This window comes from Schistocerca americana, chromosome 11 (assembly GCF_021461395.2).
Source record: "Schistocerca americana isolate TAMUIC-IGC-003095 chromosome 11, iqSchAmer2.1, whole genome shotgun sequence".
Classification (NCBI taxonomy): Eukaryota; Metazoa; Arthropoda; class Insecta; order Orthoptera; family Acrididae; genus Schistocerca; species Schistocerca americana.
Window position 1 is genome coordinate 124,714,173 of NC_060129.1, and position 20,332 is coordinate 124,734,504.

Below are 20,332 nucleotides of genomic sequence, written 5' to 3' on the forward strand. Positions count from 1 at the left end.
CTTGCTTGCTGATGCTGACTGCTTTTGTTGATATTGTGCGATATTAGCAAGTTTCTTTTTCGGGGTGTATTTTGCAAGATTTTAGTGAGTTTTACTTGCACAAGATGTGTGACGTCACCAAAACATCACAGTATCGTCATGCGAACTCGTAAACACCTTAAGTTTAGAACTGAAAACACCTAAAATATTAAGCAGCCGCAAAGTTAACATTCATCGCATTATGTATCTCTCCGAAACGCGTCTTTTCATATGATTTGCTGCAAAGTGTCAGAAAATGTAATGATGACGTTTAAAAACACTAACCAAAGATTTTAACTCGAAGTTAGCTTCTAATGATATTTAATACCTGATTATAGAAGATACAGTAGGTAAAATTATGGGTAGAGAGTGATATGCCCCTCCCCCTGAATTCTTAGTTGTTTATGTCAGACTACTCTGTAGCGTAACCCGAGGTCTATGTTGGCTCCGATCGATAAATATCGCAGCCTTCCCCAGTATAGAAACCACGAGCCGCGCCTGCACCCTACCCAATATGCAGTCCACATCACGACTTATAAGGGGAGGCCACAACGTTTGGAACACGGATTTACTGCAAACTTCGTACACTCGTAGTACTCCATGAGGACAACAAAATGTGTAAGCAGTAGCGCCTACTTCTCAAGCGTTACTGAGAAAACCACAAGATAATTTCGGTCATCAACTATGTACCTGTGCGTGGCCATTATTACCATGAAGTGGCTGCAGGCGAGTGGTGCTGGCACAGTAGCTCAGCGTGTTCGGTCACAGAATTAGCTGCCCTCTGTAATAAAAAAAATAAATAAAAAAAAAAAAACAGCGAATGGATCAACAAACAAACTGATCGGGTGTTATCGGAGTCCGCCCTGAACAAATTCAGTGAACAATATAGAATAAAATGTATTTTTTTAAAAAAAAAAAAAAAAGAAAGTGGTTGGCGTTCGAGCCACTGGATCACTGGTTCGAGTTCCATTCATCCGTTTCTTTTTTATTTTCAACACAGTCATTTTCTTTACTATTTATATTACAATTGATATAATGATATAATAGAAGGAAACATTCCACGTGGGAAAAATTATATACAAAAACAAAGATGAGGTGACTTACCGAACGAAAGCGCTGGCAGGTCGTTAGACACACAAACAAACACAAACATACACACAAAATTCAAGCTTTCGCAATAAACTGTTGCCTTATCAGGAAAGAGGGAAGGAGAGGGGAAGACGAAAGGAAGTGGGTTTGAAGGGAGAGGGTAAGGAGTCATTCCAATCCCGGGAGCGGAAAGACTTACCTTAGGGGGAAAAAAGGACAGGTATACACTCGCACATATCCATCCACACATACAGACACAAGCAGTCATATTTAAATATGTCTGCTTGTGTCTGTATGTGTGGATGGATATGTGCGTGTGTGCGAGTGTATACCTGTCCTTTTTTCCCCCTAAGGTAAGTCTTTCCGCTCCCGGGATTGGAATGACTCCTTACCCTCTCCCTTAAAACCCACTTCCTTTCGTCTTCCTCTCTCCTTCCCTCTTTCCTGATGAGGCAACAGTTTGTTGCGAAAGCTTGAATTTTGTGTGTATGTTTGTGTTTGTTTGTGTGTCTAACGACCTGCCAGCGCTTTCGTTCGGTAAGTCACCTCATCTTTGTTTTTATATATAATTGATATAATGAGAAAAATACATGTAATCTGAGGAACTTTTATTAAATTTACAATGTTATTTGGCAGTATACTAATTTTTATTATCACAAATAATATAATATTCATAACTATCGATTAGTAAACGACCAAACGCATAAAGTGATGCTGAAAATGTATGCTTGTGCGTGTCTTCAAAACTGTTCTTATTTAATCGAAAGAGAACGAGAAATTGCTTCCCAGAAGACGCTATTAAAATACACTCGATACTGCATAACCAATTATCAGTCCTGATTTTCAAGGAAATACTGGGGTATGCATTGTTTGCTACCAAACAAGAGAGGTTTTTGAAAATGTTACCGAGGTTTGTTTTTCCATGGAAAATGCCAAGAGACCTTGCGTATGTGGAAAAATAGCATTTATTCAATGCAGCTGGTGCTGTTTAACTTCATGTTTTCCATGATTTTACGAAAACACCATCCTGCAACTTGTACTCGTAATGTCGTAATCAATGATTAATTGTACATCTTTCGAAAGCCGTCTGTGCCGATCAAAACTTGGAGGTGACAAGTCATTTCGGGCTTCGTCCAGCTATGAGGGATTTCTCAAATCACAGACAGGCATACATTTTCAGCATCACTTTATGCGTTTGGTCGTTTACTAGTCGATAGCTATGAATATTATATTATTTGTGATAATAAAAATTAGTAGACTGCCAAATAACATTGTAAATTTAATAAAAGTTCATCCGATTACACGTATTTTCCCCGTTATAACAATTGTAATACAAATAGTAACGAAAATGACTGTGCTGAAAATAAAAAAAAGCAAAACTGACGAACGGAACTCGATCCAGCGGCTTGAACGCCAACCACTTTTTTTTTTTTTTTATAAAAAAAAGAACATTGTGTCCTATATTGTTGGTTGAACTTGTTCAGGGTGGACATCTGATAACACCCGTTCAGTTTGTTCGTTGATCCGTTCACTCAGTCCTTTTTATTAGAAAAGGAAGCTGACGCTCTGACCAACCATGCTGAGCTACCGTGCCGGCACCACTCGGCTGCAGCTGCTTCATGGTAAAAATGGCCATGCACAGATATATATTTGATGACTGAAATTATCTTGTGATTTTCTCAGTAACGCTTGAGGAGTACGCGCTACTGCTCACACCTTTTGTTGTCCTCTGGAGTACTACCAGTGTACGAAGTTTGCAGTAAATCCGCGTTCCAAATCCCGTGGCCTCCCCTCGTTAGTCCACCTTCTGAAATTTGGGACCGTCACTGTTCTTCCAGCCAGCACCATGTAGAGATATAGGAGCTTGCATGTGAATAGGCACGTGAGCATGTGTGTGTGTGTGTGTGTGTGTGTGTGTGTGTGTGTGTGTGTTTTTCACTCTAGCTGGAAAAGGATTCATCCAAAAGGTATCTAGTTTGTGTGCGCCTATCGATGATTTATCGTAGTCTAAACAGTAAGTTACCAAATTATTTGAGCAAATGCCATCCTCAACTGCAGGATTCTGTTCTCAGTATCTGACTGAAAATTCTTAATTTACTAAACATCTGAATGTGGTACAAATTGGGAACCTGGTTTTAATTTGTACCAGTGGGTGCATAAATTGTACTACCCTTATAAACTATGTCAGTGAGCTTAAAGAAATGTACTCATCCAAGTCAGGAAGTGTTTCATATTTTAATTATTGCATCACTGAATGAGATTTTCACTCTGCAGCGGAATGTGCACTGATATGAAACTTGCTGGCAGATTAAAACTGTGTGCCAGACCGAGACTCGAACTTGGGACCTTTGCCTTTCGTGGGCAAGTGCTCTACCAACTGAGCTACCCAAGCACGACTCATGCCCCGTCCTCACAGCTTTACTTCTGCCAGTACCTCGTCTCCTACTTTCCAAACTTTACAGAATCTCTCCTGCGAACCTTGCAGAACTAGCACTACTGAAAGAAAGGATACTGCGGAGACATGGCTTAGCCACAGCCTAGGGGATGATTTCAGAATGAGATTTTCACTCTGCAGTGGAATGTGCGCTGATATTAAACTTGCTGGCAGGTTAAAACTGTGTGCCGGACCGAGACTCGAACTCGAGACCTTTGCCTTTCGCGGGCAAGTGCTCTAACAACTGAGCTTTGCATCACTATTTGCAGACATTGCATCACAATTGGAGACATTGAAATATCTTTTCTCTCTTCTTTCTTCACCACTGTACATTTTGCATGAATCCACATTTTGCTTTTCATGTCACTGAGCATTTCTTCATTCAACCTTCTCTGCACAACTTGCTATAAAATTCCTCTTTTATGAATGAATTTGTGGAGGCTTCCCCACAGAGTCTCCAAAACACTTCCTTTTGACCAGTGATGCTCTAGTTCTAGGTTTCTTCTCCATTGCTTCAGTTAGTTTTTTCCTTTTAGCATGGACTGTTCCTTAGGCAATGATCTCCTTGGTTAGATCTGGGAACTTTTGTCTGGGACTTACATTTCCCTTGGGTTCAGTGATATTTCTTGAATGGACACCGTCAGGCCACTTTTTGCTTGCCATGGCATCTTCTGCATTGAAATTATGGGGTGACCCATTTCATTCTGCAATGTTGAATGCAGGTTTTCTGATGTGCATAAGCTGAATATCATGTCTTCAAATACGAGAATATATTCTTTCAATTTGTTGTCAACTTCCTCGTTTTTCTTTTCAGCAAGCCTCATAGTTGTTGACTTAGGCACATTTTTTATTCTTGAACATTCATTTTGTCCATGATTGTCATTCAGATGTAGTATTACAACTAAATAGAATTCCTCTGTGCCTCACTTTCCACAAAGCTTTTCTGTTGGTGTACTGCGATAAAAAAACAATAATTTCATTAATAGATCCTTTCTAAACATTATGTTGCACTAATAATACTAAATGCATTCTTAAAGCTCACTATACAAGGAAGTTTCTCTGATTGTGCAGGTACAATGTCAGAAACTTGCAGTGTTACAGTGTAGGCAGTGTTGCCATTTTCTCTTTGTCAGTTTCTTTCAAATGAACCACAACGAATACAGATTCATGACTATCTGAAGACTATTTCATCTATTGTTCACTCATAAATAAAACACTGTGTGCCAACTAACATTATAACAGTAATTCTCTTTGCATCATACTGACAGTTAGGTGAAAACTACAACAAAATAAATGTTGCCTTCAGGCAATCTGTTCCTCATCACACGGAGGTCATAGCTAACAATATGACTTCAAGAAGTGTGTAGTCCATGCTGACAACAGTAAATCTTGGTCAACATAAGAGGTGTCAACTATATAGCACTAGCACAAGTCAGGAGCCAGTGCAATAAAGGCAACCGTTTAAAATCGTATGAAAAAACCCCATACTATATGGGCATGAAATTTGTAAATAAAATATGGAAAGATATGGATGACCCAAATATAAAAGGCACCAAAAGAGACCTGGAAAAATATCTGAAAGATAAATGTTACTATAGTGTAGAAGATTTCATGAATGGTAACAATTCATTATAATTGTAATTAAAATACCTCTTTGAAGATGTTACACCATGTATATTATTAGTTTATTGTCTATTTTTAGTATTGTTATATATAGTGTAAAATCTGACAAGTCACCTATGTCACAATCTTTGATTGTATAAGGTATGTTATGTGATAATAAAAATTGAATTGAATTGAATTGAACATTGTTTGGCATTTCAAATAGACTGTTCTTAATCCAATGTAAGGTGTTTTGCTTTGATATGGACGAATTTGTCTTCCTTATATACATTTACATTTGGTCTATAGTGTGACAGATTAACACTGCCGTATCTATTTGTTGGATAACCTGCCAGGTTAGCCAAGATCGCTAATGCGCTGCTTCCTGACTCTGGTAGGTGCACTGGCCCCAGATCGAATCCACCCGCCAGATAAACGATGAGGGCTGGTGTGCCGGCTAGCCCGGATGTGGCTTTTAGGCAGTTTTCCACATACCCCTAGGTGAATACTGGGCTAGTCCCCACGTCCCGCCTCAGTTACAGGATATGTACACATTTGAAACACGTTCACGGGGTGGCGGCAGGAAGGCATCTGGCAACCCCTTAACATTAACATTGCCAAATCTGTACCTGACCATGCTGATCCCGTGCAACCTTGGGATAAAGGCACAAGCGACAGACAGATCTGTTTGTTGGATAGTTCTGGCATATGGGGGCAGCTACTTGTTTAACAGTGTCAAAGGATCAACCTGATAGAAATGTTTTTGTTGCTATCTCCTTTCTGGGGCTTTTTGCCAGTCTCCAGTTATCCAACATCAATTATTAATTCAAGTGTAATTCATGTCTTAGTGGTTTTTGTCTTATGGTTGGAATACTGTGACTTTAAACTACTGTATATGCTCTAAAGTGTGTGAACATATAATACAATATCTATATGCCCTTTGTAACATTAGATCCAAATCATTTGCTTTGATTGCTTTTCTCCACTGCAGCATGTGATATGTTCAGTTTGTTATTGTTGAATGAAATTTTAAAGACTGCTATTTTGGGAAACAGTTCATTCATTGAAAGATTAGTACTCAAAACTACAAGTACAATTAGACTGTTGCTGCACAATTTATTAGTGACAAATGAAAATTTGTGTTGGACAAGGGCTCAAACCTGGATTTCCCACTTTACACAAGCAGTCATCATATTCTCTTTTGATATCTGAGCACGCCTCCAGAACCTATAAAAATCTCCATATGTCACTGAGTGTCCATGTCGTGCACTTCCACATTTGCTGATTCCCACACAGGGAGAGACTTTATTGTTGTTGTCACAACCTGCCAAGAAATGTAATACTATTTGCAGTGCCTGTGTTTGACATTGTCAATTTTTTTATTTCTTATGGCTGTCGATTGTAGTAGTGTCTGTTCCTTCAGATGTGCATGCATATCTGAAGGACATTGCATAGCACACTGTCAAACACACACTGCAAACAGTAATTCATTCACTGTTTCACACATTGTGTTCCATCACAACAAGAGCCTTCATGTAAGTGGAATGAATGAAGTTACATATTAGCTGGCAGAATAAAGAAATTCTGTTTACTTTTGTGATGTATACTAACAACAAATTATGGCAAGTACTTGTCTATTCACATTGGTAATTAAATGGTGATCACATTTTCTATGTATGATAGGAGAATACAGTCACTTTGAAAGCAGCCACCCTATACCACTCAGTTCTGTTATTATCTAAGACTTCAAACAAAGCATTTCAGCTGTACAGAGACCACTATTAGCTCAGTTAATAAAATATTCCAGACTATTATGCTGTGCTCTAAGGGATTTCACTTCAAAACCCGAAGTTTCATCCCCATTTATGGAGGACACTTTCAAGGGGAGTCGTAGCTTTGTTGATCGTCTGACTCACACCCTGGCTTGCTACTGACTATTCGCTACAGTAGCGAGCCAGGGTGTGAATCAGACATTCAACATAGCTAAAGTCCCCCTTGAAATTGTCCTCTGCAGACGAGGACAAAATGTCAGGTTTTGAAGTGAAATCCTTTAGACCACAGCGTAATAGCCCAGAATATTTTATTAGTTGTGACAATTCCAGCCATGAAAGTTTACATTTTACAACCACTATTAGCTGCCTGTATAGTATGTCCCAGGAAAAAAACGGCCAATATTCAGGGCTATGACAGGAATGACCATAAGAAGAGAAAAAGTGTTGTGAACATGGGCTCAAAGTCATACTGTAAGAGCTACAAGCACTTGTTCAAAAGAAAAGAAGTGTTTCACAATAATGAAGATGAAAAAGTGGTCATAGCTCGTAAGGTATCCATTTCAGAACTGAATGTTTACTAGACATTTTTTGCGTCAAATGTACATTTCTGTTGTGTGTGAATATTGACCATTCCTCCTGGGACGCCCTGCATACTGGAAGAAATTAGAATCGGTCCATCTTGCATAAATTTTAGTTAGATAGAATTTAAATTCCTGAGTATTCTGATAAATTGTATAAGGAGTGGCTAACAAGGTTGTTTTCAAATAATTGTGCATTTTCCATTTTCTGCCTGATGTACAGAGGCAAACTATTACAGGCTTTTGCACCCAAATAGAAAACTCTGCTCTGAAGCCTAGAAAGGATGCATAGCCTACATAGAAATTATCACCACCATTAACCTGGCATGAATGAGGTGAGAAATTGTTACACCAGCTATGAGGTGGGTATGAGATACCCGAAACTCTGATGATGAATTTTTGATAATGTAATCATGTGATAAATTATGTATAAAAACAAAGATGAGGTGACTTACCGAACGAAAGTGCTGGCAGGTCGATAGACACACAAACAAACACAAACATACACACAAAATTCAAGCTTTCGCAACAAACTGTTGCCTCATCAGGAAAGAGGGAAGGAGAGGGGAAGACGAAAGGAAGTTGGTCTTATGGGAGAGGGTAAGGAGTCATTCCAATCCCGGGAGCGGAAAGACTTACCTTAGGGGGAAAAAAGGACAGGTATACACTCGCACACACGCACGTATCCATCCACACATACAGACACAAGCAGACATATTTAAAGACAAAGAGTTTGGGCAGAGATGTCAGTCGAGGCAGAAGTGTAGAGGCAAAGAAGTTGTTGAAAGACAGGTGAGGTATGAGTGGCGGCAACTTGAAATTAGCGGAGATTGAGGCCTGGCGGATTACAAGAAGAGAGGATATACTGAAGGGCAAGTTCCCATCTCCGGAGTTCGGATAGGTTGGTGCTGGTGGGAAGTATCCAGATAACCCGGACGGTGTAACACTGTGCCAAGATGTGCTGGCTGTGCACCGAGGCATGTTTAGCCACAGGGTGATCCTCATGATGACTCTGTGGCTAAACATGCCTCGGTGCACAGCCAGCACATCTTGGCACAGTGTTACACCGTCCGGGTTATCTGGATACTTCCCACCAACACCAACCTATCCGAACTCCAGAGATGGGAACTTGCCCTTCAGTATATCCTCTCTTCTTGTCATCTGCCAGGCCTCAATCTCCGCTAATTTCAAGTTGCCGCCACTCATACCTCACCTGTCTTTCAACAACTTCTTTGCCTCTACACTTCTGCCTCGACTGACACCTCTGCCCAAACTCTTTGTCTTTAAATATGTCTGCTTGTGTCTGTATGTGTGGATGGATATGTGCGTGTGTGCGAGTGTATACCTGTCCTTTTTTCCCCCTAAGGTAAGTCTTTCCGCTCCCGGGATTGGAATGACTCCTTACCCTCTCCCTTAAAACCCACTTCCTTTCGTCTTCCCCTCTCCTTCCCTCTTTCCTGATGAGGCAACAGTTTGTTGCGAAAGCTTGAATTTTGTGTGTATGTTTGTGTTTGTTTGTGTGTCTATCGACCTGCCAGCGCTTTCGTTCGGTAAGTCACCTCATCTTTGTTTTTATACATAATTTTTCCCACGTGGAATGTTTCCTTCTATTATATTGTAATCATGTGATAAGTATTTTTTCACTTGGGATATTAATAATGGTGTCTATTAAACAAGATGAGTAAGTAAAATATTACGTTTAATGTATAAAACCCCTTCTCTGGGTGAAATAATGAAGTGTCTATATTTTCTCAGAAAAAGTACAAGTTTCAGAAGTTTAACATCTTTTCATACAAAATTTGAACAAAATTACAGTTTCTTTGATTAATTAACGTAATGATATATTCTAATTATAAATGAGAAAAAGGAAATAAAAAGTCTTATGAGACCTATAAATCAACACACTCTCCGCACATAAAAATCGTCTGCTCCATACATATTGGCTTCTCACATTTTGAACAACAATGTTTTTGTTTTCCTGTCTCTTTTTTCTCCACAACTGACATAACTACCAGTCAATTTTTTTTTTTTTTTTTTTTTTTTTTTTTTTGAACTGGTGATGAAGTTTCTCCCAGTTGATTAGCAATCCTCTTTCAAATTTCCCTTGGAAGATGTATGTTTTCTTGTCTGACTGTCATTTATCAGATTCAAACCTAAATTACTAATGAAATCTTGGTGCTTCGTGTGTGTTTTGTCACATTTGTTATTTTCTCTGTAGACTGTGATGGAATTCATGGCAGCCATATTGAGTAAATTATAAAAAATTGTCATAGGCCAACATTTGCTGTAGCGGGCAACATCATAATGGCACACAGTTTATCTGCGACATCAGCACAAATTGATGTAAGGACCATGAAATTAGTAGATGGTGGAGTCAGTATTTACCTTAGACAAGAGTTAGAATATGTTTGTCAAGCGCATAAGAAATTATGTTATAAAAACACTTATTAGTTGTACATTGTATTAAACATAAGATAGATTCATATGAATTCAGCACAGATAAAAATTTTGTAAAGATATTATACAGTTGTTAACGTGTACCCTGACAAATCCTATATCACAAATGTGATCATTGGGATGATAATAAATAAATAAATAAAATAAAATAAATAAATTTTGATGCGAACCATGCGTATCTAATCATACTTTTAAAATTAGATGCTCTGAATTGATGTAGGATTAGCGAACGTAATTTTACCAAATCTTCCCTAGAAGCGATCGTCCTACTGTCTTTCATTAAGTCAGGAGCATTCTGAATAATTTTCGTGAAGATTTTCACCTGTTGTTAAAAATAAACATTGCTGGGCTGGCAATAAAGAGTGCACTTTCGTGGGACCACTTTTAGGGTGCACGTGCTGGCCTTCCTTTCATCAGTGAATATCATATAAAGTTGAATCGGTTTGCCCTCCCCATGAATTGATAATGTACAAAAAATTTTTTCTGTCCCACATATGGAAGAATTACAGAATGCAAAAATTCTTCATAACCCAGTTTTGTGAACTTCCCGCATTTCACTCAGGACACGACTACATTTCTGTATTTCCCAGTTAATTTGTCTACTCGTTTTTTAACATTAGTATCAAATTTTCCGGACGGTCTTGCGTACATAAAAAAAAGTGTGGGAGCAGGATTCGAACACGGTGCCTCCAGCATGGTAGCCATGCACATTAACCACTGCGCTACACTGACTTGCTGGGGATGCGTGTTATGTTACAGGTATACAAAGCATACAAAGAACTTCAAAACCAATTTTATCAGAAGCCAAGGCCCGTCTCTAAAAAACCGGATAGCCTGGTACTCAGGGTAAGTGCCTCTACAACATATTTGAAGCCCATCAAAATCCGTGATTTACAGTATGGAGGGTCCCCTTGTAAGCTGGTAAGGTCTTGGTGTTTGTTTTCATGACCCGTACACACATCAAAAAAAGTTTTGCATCATCCCGATTCCCAGAACTCTTGAAGATAGATGTTGACTGTGGATACTGTACCACAGACACAGTTCCTTTGACTGTTCAGAGATGTCACTAAACCTGCCCAAAGATGTAAAGAACCATGCATGAGTAGTGCCTATTAGACGTAGGGGATCCGACAGCCGATCAGTTCCAGTCATTCTGTCAGGAAGGAGGTACACGGCTCGTGTTGTCTGTAGTTCAACCAGACGGTCATACCACAGTTCGATCATGTCTGCAGTGTTACTTTTTGCCAGAAAGACCTCTCAACAAGGGGAGTGTCCAGGAGCCTCGGAGTGAACCAAATCAATGTTGTTCGGACATGGAGGAGATACAGAGAGACAGGAACTGTCGATGACAAGCCTCACTACCTACGGATTATGGGTAGGAGAAACTCTGACAGCAACGCCTCCATGTTGAATAATGCTTTTCCTGCAGCCACATCACGTCATGTTGACTCATACTGTGCACAATAGGCTGCAATTTCACACCTGATGCCCATGGTGAGGTCCATCTTTGTAACCACGACACCATTCAGCGCCGTACAGATGGGCCCAACAACGTGCCGAATGGACCACTCAGGACTGGCATCATGTTCTCTTTGCTGATTAGTGTTGCATATGCCTCCAGCCAGACAATTGTTTGAGACATGTTTGGGGCAACCTAGTCAGGATGAATGCCTGACACATTGTCCAGTGAGTGCAACATGGTTCAAAAAATGGTTCAAATGGCTCTGAGCACTATGGGACTTAACATCTATGGTCATCAGTCCCCTAGAACTTAGAACTACTTAAACCTAACTAACCTAAGGACATCACACAATACCCAGTCATCACGAGGCAGAGAAAATCCCTGACCCCGCCGGGAATCGAATCCGGGAACCCGGGCGTGGGAAGCGGGAACACTACCGCATAACACGAGTGCAACAAGGTGGAGGTTCCCTGCTCTTTTGGGATGGCATTATGTGGGGCTGACATAACACCACTGCTGGTCATCAAAGGTGCCGTAAAGGCTGTACGATATGTGAATGCCATCCTCCAACTGATAGTGCAACCATATCGGCAGCATATTGGTGAGGCATTCATCTTCATGGATGACAATTCGCACCCCCATCATGCACATCTCGTGAATGATTTCCTTCGGGATAACAACAACACTCGACTAGAGTTCCAGATAACGACATTGCTCAATTAGAGTTCCAGACATGAACCCTATTGAACAAGCCTGGGATAGATTGAAAAGGACTGTTTATGGATGACGTGACCCATCAACCACTCTGAGGGATCTTCGTCGAATTGCTGTTGCGGAGTGGGACAATCTGGACCAACAGTGCCCTGATGAACTTTTGGATAGTATGCCTCAACAAATACAGGCATGCATCAATGCAACAGGACGTGCTACTGGGTATTAGAATGGACCACCACGTGTGAAGGTCTCGCTGTATGGTGGTACAGCATGCAATGTGTGGCTTTCATGAGCAATAAAAAGGGCAGAAATGATGTTTATGTTGATCTCTATTCCAGTTTTCTGTACAGGTTTTGGAACTCTTGGAACCGTGATGATGCAAAACTTTTTTTGATGTGGGTATTTTTGTGCTATATTTGACTGATTCCCCCCCCCCCCCTTCGCATGCATACATGAAAAGGACATCTCCCTCAGAAAGATAACTGCAACTGCATCTCATCAATAGTAAGATTCTCAGATGGCATATAGTGTTGTTGAATATTTTCAACAAAAATATCTCTTAAAGCAGCCAGATTGTCATAGTTTTTCCTTTCATCCCAGTTTTCTTATCATCGAATTTCAAACAAATTTGGAAAGAGTAAAACCTCTGCAGTGAAACTGTTGTCCGAAAGATTGCAACTCCAGTACCATCTGTGTGCCACCAATTGTTCAAGTTTTGTCTATTTGAGCGGTTTAGGCCTGCTGTATACAAAAGTCCCATAAATGCCTTAAAATCCTCCAAAGTTGCAGCATTCCTGTGGCACTGCTCTTTATTTTCTGGATATTTTGCCCTGGTGTTCCTTATTTTATTATTTGTATGTGTAAGTATAGTAGTCAACATACTGTTTGTTATTAAAAGACTCCAACATTCTGTCTCTGTTTTACCATGTTTTGCAGCACCTCTTACTCCTGGAGAATTGGTAACATTATTCTCTGAATCAATATGAACACTTTGCATAGAACAAGCCTTCCTCCATTTTGTACCATCTTTGGATGTATAAAGAATTCCACGTACCTCAGGAGACTGACTAAGTGCTGCTAACACAGATTTTGGCTCTTACGAATCATACAAAATAACCTCTTGCTCTGAATCACTTTCGTTGAGAAACTTTGTAAACCACTTCTTCACTCTTGGAGACACAGGAACTAGCATTTGAACAGTTTTCTGAAACTTCTTCTAGTAGTTCTTGTGGCCAACGTTCATTTTCTTCATAAGACATCTTAAGAAATATAAAATTTAAAAATAAATCAAAGAATACTATAAATAACTACACAGGGTGATCCATTGATTGTGACCAGGCCAAATATCTCACGAAATCAGCATGAAATGAAAAAACTACGCGGCCATAGTGGCCGAGCGGTTCTAGGTGCTTCAGTCTGGAACCGCGAGACCGCTATGGTCACAGGTTCGAATCCTGCCTCGGGCATGGATGTGTGTGATGTCCTTAGGTTAGTTCAAAGTTCTAGGGGACTGATGACCTCAGATGTTAAGTCCCATAGTGCTCAGAGCCATTTGAACCATTTTTTTGAAAAAACTACAAAGAACGAAACTTGTCTAGCTTGAAGTGGGAAACTAGATGGCACTATGGTTGGCCCGCTAGATGGCGCTGCCATAGGTCAAACGGATATCAACTGCATTTTTTTTAAGTAGGAACCCCTATATTTATTACATGTTCGTGTAGTACATAAGGAAATATGAATGTTTTAGTTGGACCACTTTTTTCACTTTGTGATAGATGGCGCTGTAATAGTCACAAGCATATGGCTCACAATTTTACAATTTTAGACAAACAGTTGGTAACAGGTAGGCTTTTTTTTTAATTAAATTACAGTACGTAGGTACGTTTGAACATTTTATTTCGGTTGTTCCAATGTGATACATGTAACTTTGTGAACTTATCATTTCTGAGAATGCATGCTGTTACAGCGTGATTACCTGTAAATATCACATTAATGCAATAAATGCTCAAAATGATGTCTGTCAACCTTAATGCATTTGGCAGTACGTGTAACTACATTCCTCTCAACAGCAAGTAGTTCGCCTTCCGTAATGTTCGCACATGCATTGACAATGCACTGATGCATGTTGTCAGGCATTGTTGGTGGATCACGATAGCAAATATCCTTCAACTTTCCCCACAGAAAGAAATCCGAGGACGTCAGATGCGGTGAACGTGCGGGCAATGGTATGGTGCTTCGACGACCAATCCACCTGTCATGAAATACGCTATTCAATACCGCTTCGACCGCACGCGAGCTATGTGCCGAATATCAATCATGTTGGAAGTACATCACCATTCTGTCATGCAGTGAAACATCTTGTAGTAACATCGGTAGAACATTACGTAGGAAATCAGCGTACATTGCACCATTTAGATTGGCATCGATAAAATGGGGGCCAATTATCCTTCCTCCCATAATGCCGCACCACACATTAACCTGCCCAGGTCGCTGATGTTCCACTTGTTGCAACCATTGTGGATTTTCCATTGCCCAATAGTGCATATTATGCCGGTTTACATTACTGCTGTTGGCAAATGATGCTTCATCGCTAAATAGAACGTGTGCAAAAAATCTGTCATCATCTCATAATTTCTCTTGTGCCACTGGCAGAACTGTACACGATGTTCAAAGTTGTCGCCATGCAATTCCTGGTGCATAGAGATATGGTACAGGTGCAATTGATGTTGATGTAGCATTCTCAACACGGACGTTTCTGAGATTCCCGATTCTCGCGCAGTTTGTCTGCTACTGATGTGCTGATTAGCCAAGACTTGGGCATCATCATTTGTTGCAGGTCGTGGCTGATGTTTCACATGTGGCTGGACACTTCCTGTTTCCTTAAATAACTTAACTACCCTGCGAACGGTCCAGACACTTGGATGATGTCGTCCAGAATACCGAGCAGCATACATAGCACACGTCCATTGGGCATTTTGTTCACAATAGCCATACATCAACACGATATCGACCTTTTCCACAGTTGTTAAACGGTCCATTTTAACACGGGTAATGTATCATGAAGCAGATACCGTCCACACTGGTGGAATGTTATGTGATACCACGTACTTATATGTTTGTGGCTATTACAGCACCATCTATCACAAAGCAAAAAAAGTGGTCCAACTAAAACATTCATATTTCCTTATGCACTACATGAATATGTAATAAAAAATGGGGGTTCCTATTTTAAAAAATGCAGTTTATATCCTTTTGACCTATGGCAGCGCCATCTATCGGGACAATCATTGCACCATCTGGTTTGCCCCTCCAAGCTAGACGACTTTCGTTCTTTGTAGTTTTTTTGTTTGACGCTTATTTCGTAAGATATTTGGCCTGGTCACTATCAATGGACCACCCTGCATATCTCATAAACTTGCTGGCAACTAAAAAATGTAATGTCGACTATGAGGTCAGGTGTGATGTATCCCAGCCACCCTTGCACATGTGTATCTCTCTCTGACACTGGCACAACAATAAACTCAACACTGCATCTTGCTCCCCTCTCCCTTATCTCCAGCTTCTGTGACAGCAAGATTTGTGTGACAACAATGACATCCAATAATCAGCACTTCAAAACACCTTGGGCATGACATACCCAACCTCACTCACACCGGGTTAATACTGTTGTTGTAAACTGCTGGGTTCAGCATAAATTCTTTCTCATTATTAATCACAAACAGTGAGTGAACGTAAGAATGCCTGTGTTCCTGAAGAGACATACAGAAGAAATTCGGTTATCTGTTTTAGACAATATTCTTATTGGATGCTTCTGCACAATATATACTTTTTCCACTTCAGCTCCATTGCCCAAAAAGATTATGCCATGGGGCAAATTTCAGTGAAAGTATGCAAATTGTGCTGGCAGTGTTTTCTGCAGGTTGGCACAGTGGAGAGTTTGAGTGCAAAGTTCACAGGATTTGGTTTTTGGCCAACTTAACCACCTGCTGGTCCCATCTCAGTTGGTTTCCATGTGGATACCAGGAACTTCACAGGTGTATCCCCATCCAGTGTGTGCATTTGTTTGCATAGTATTTTGCATTTGTTTGCATAGTATTAGTCTTCGCAAGTTTATGGTTAAGCTGTTGGCTGTGAACCATTTGCATACCTGTTCTATTATTTTCCTGGATGTGCTTCGCATGGGTTTCTTTGGACCTTTTTATCAATTTACTTAATAAATAACTGAACATTATAGTTTTTGAAAAAAACCTCCAGCATTTCTGGTAACTCATTTATGTGGACAAAGAACAGGAGTGAGCTAAGAACCAAACTTGTGGCACACCATTTTTAATGTTTACCCCCTCTGAATTTAATGTTATTACTGTTGTAACATTTGCTGTTGTGGCCCTCTGCTTTCTCTATAAGCAACCTTTGCAGCCACATCACAATCTTTTCAAAATGTCCACGATAGTTGTAGAGAGGTGGCATGAACATATAATGAAATCTGCCGTCACATCTTGTCATACTGTGGATTGATGGTTCAAACTCAGCCAGTGTTAGTTCCAGTAGATGTCTTTCACTGTGTCTCATAAACAAGTAGTCAGGAGTTAGATAAGGTGAATATGGAGGCTTCACCAGAAGATTTGGAATAATACAATTCAGTGACTGTTACTGAAGTTTCATCAAGAAAGTGAAATACCTTTCAGTCCAACATGGTTGGACCCCACCATTCATGAACCACATGATGGATGTTCGATCTTCTGATGCTTGTTGTGTGGCTATAAATTGTTCAAAAATTGCAACTTAACGTTCACTAATTACCAGTTCTCGTATAAGAATGACAGATACTGACTCTGCTGCTCACTGCAGCTGAAACTTTAAAACCCCAAAGCTGACAGTTTTGGTTGTTCAGAATCCATTCAATTAGAATTGTACTTAGTCTGTGAATGATGTGCACTGAACATCAAATCCTTAGTTATCAGTCATTATCAAGATATGGTTTGCAAAGTTCACTCTTTGTTGTGCAATGGGTGCAGGTATGACCAGGTGACTTAGGGTTTTGAATGTGAACACACGTAATCTATTTCTCAGTGTTGTGTGCATTCTTGTACACTTCAAACCAGTCTCTGATGGATTTGATGGATTTTCTCAGTTGCTGCTGAATAATCCAGAAACTGTTGCAAAGTTTTCAGGAATAATGACCGGTGGCCTGGAGTGAACATTTCCTACTAGATCATCATCTGCACTACCCTATCTGTTCAGCTTTGGTGAAGAGCTTGGAAAAGGCCTCTTTTAGAGCATTAAATCATGTTTGAGAACTTCACCTTCTTCATGTAATACAGTATTCCAGTGTCAAAACACATGCTCAATGGAATACACAATTTTGACCTCTTCCTTTCGTATGGCAACATTATTTCATATTTCTGCAATGGAACTGGTTACTCTGGATTTTGGAGTACTGTTTGTAGCCACAGTGTATCATTATTACTTGTACATTCTAATGTGGTACCAACTTTTGTAACTACTGCTTCAAAACTATTGTATAAAATTCTTACACCTTTCACAATAAACATACCATTTGCTTCATTCTTCTATCAAACTTTGTTTCAATGCTATTTCTTTTCAAACTGGGGAGTCTTTTCTAAGACCTATTGTACCTGTCCATATATTAGAAAAATTCAACCTCCTGTTTATAATGGCTTGAGAAATTTCAACCAAATCTGGTGTGCACATGACTGACTATTGGGTGTGGGTGTGAACCGAGAACTAAAAAAATAATGGAAAACAGAAAATGCTGTGGTTGAATTCAAAGTTTTATGGGTTTCTGGGTTGTTTGGTGACAGTACTGTGACATTTAACCTCTTAGGGTGGGAGTGATGGTTGGAAGGAATGCTTGTGTATTCGTTTACTGTATTAAAAATAAACTATCACTATACTGCTTATTGCTGTTCGTGGCTACTGAGCTGTGGTCTTTAGTCCAAAGACTTGTCTGATGCAGCCATCCTATCTAGTCTGTTCTGGGCAAGCCTTCTCTTCGTCTCCACATAACCACTGCAGCATACATCCACTTCAACGTGCTTGTTGTATTCATTCCATTGTCTCCCTCTACAATTTGTACCCCTGCATTTCCCTCCATTAACAAACACATGATGTCTTCATACCTTTAGAAGTGTCCTATTGTTTGGCATCTTGTAATCAAGTTGTTCCACACATTTCTTGTTTCCCCAATTCAATTTCCCCTCCTCATAAATTATTTGATCAAGCTATTTTATTTTCATCTCTTGTCTGAACTGTCTTTCATCTATGTTTCATTTCCATGTAGGGGTACAATCCAGACAAATACCTTCAGAAAATCCTTCTCAACAATTACGTTTAGATTCAATATTATCAGATTTATCTGCAGAAATGCTTTGCCTGCTATAGTCAGTCTATATTTTTATCTTCTCTACTTCAATCATCATCTGTTATTTTGGTGCCTATATAGTAAAACCAGTCTACTGCTTTCAGTGACTCATTTCCTAATCTAATCCCCCCAACAATTTGCTTGCACTCCATTGCCCTTGCTTTACTTTACTTTCTTCAGTATTCATCTTATTATATCTTTTCAATACAAAATCCATTTTTTCAGCCGTTCTTCCAAGTCTCCTGCCATCTTTGACAGAATTTCAGTACTGTTAGCAAACTTTAAAATTTTCATTTCTCCTCCCTAAATTTTTATTTCCTTTCCAAATCTCTCCTTGGTTAATCAAATAACATTGGGAAAGACTACAACCTTGTCTCACTGTCTTCTCAACCACTGCTTTCCTTTCTTGTCCTTTGACTCTTATGAGTGCAGTCTGCTTTCTGTGTAAGTTGCTAGATTTTCAGAATTTCAAAGGGTGTTTTCTAATTGTTGTTGTCAAAAATCTTCTAAATGTGGAAATACTGTTAATGTGGACTTGTCATTCTTCGGTATATACAAGACAAGCTCTAATGTCAGTATTGCCATGTGCATTTCTCCTACATTTCTCAAAAACCCAGATAATCTTCCCCAATGCCAGCCTCTACTATTTTTTGAGTCTTTTGTAAATAATTCCAATCCATGCTTAACAACATGTCTTATTAAACTCATAGTTAATAATATTCACCCTCGTCAGAGTCTGACATCTTTGGAATTGACATTTCTTCTTGAAGGCCTAGAATACTTCACCTGTCTCATACATCTTGCAGACCAGGTGGAATAGTTTTGTCAAAGCTGGTTCCCCCAAGGCTATTAGAAGTTCTGAGATAACGTTGACTTCTCCGGGACTGTGTTTTGACGTAGGTCTTTTAGAGCTCTGCTGGATTCTACTTACAGTATCATTTAATCCACCCCATCTTCACCTACTTCTTCTTCCCTTTCTGTATTATTGTCATCCATTTCAAGACATTCATGCATATGCTGTCTACATTTAATCAAGTAAATTGGAAAGAAAGCTGCTGCTTTGAAAAAACCTGCTGCCTCCTAATTTTTACTTTGTTGATGCTGTTTTATCTGATAATAGTAGTGTAGCATTTACTTCATTAACTGGTATTTTTCAAAGAAAATAATTACATACATCTCTAAATACTGAGTCCTATTTACAGCAAGACAAGAAGAGAATACAAGCTTTCGAAATGTGGTGTTACAGAAGAATGCTGAAGATTACATGGATAACTCACGTAACTAATGAGGAGGTATTGAATAGAATTGGAGAGAAGATAAACTTGTGGCACAACTTGACTAGAAGGAGGAATCAGTTGGTAGGGCATATTCTGAGGCATCAAGGGATCACCAATTTAGTATTGGAGGGCAGTGTGGAGGGTAAAAATCGCAGAGAGAGACCAAGAGATGAATACACTAAGCAGATTCAGAAGGATGTAGGCTGCAGTAGGTACTGGGAGATGAAGAAGCTTGCACAGGATAGAGTAGCATGGAGAGCTGCATCAAAACAGTCTCTGGACTGAAGACCACAACAACATTTACAGCACATTACTACTTACCTTTACAAATAATACTGCTACTTACCCTGAACCTAACAGAGATTTTCAATCACAGAATCTACAAAGTTATATAATTTGTAGAAAGGATGGTTTATGTGATACATTTTTAATTTTCTTTTATCTTGATTGGGATACCCAGTTCCTTCTTTATATTAGCTGGGAGCTTGTTAGATGCTCTTGCATGAAACTCAATCTGAACTCTGGATGGTGTACATGAAAATTATTT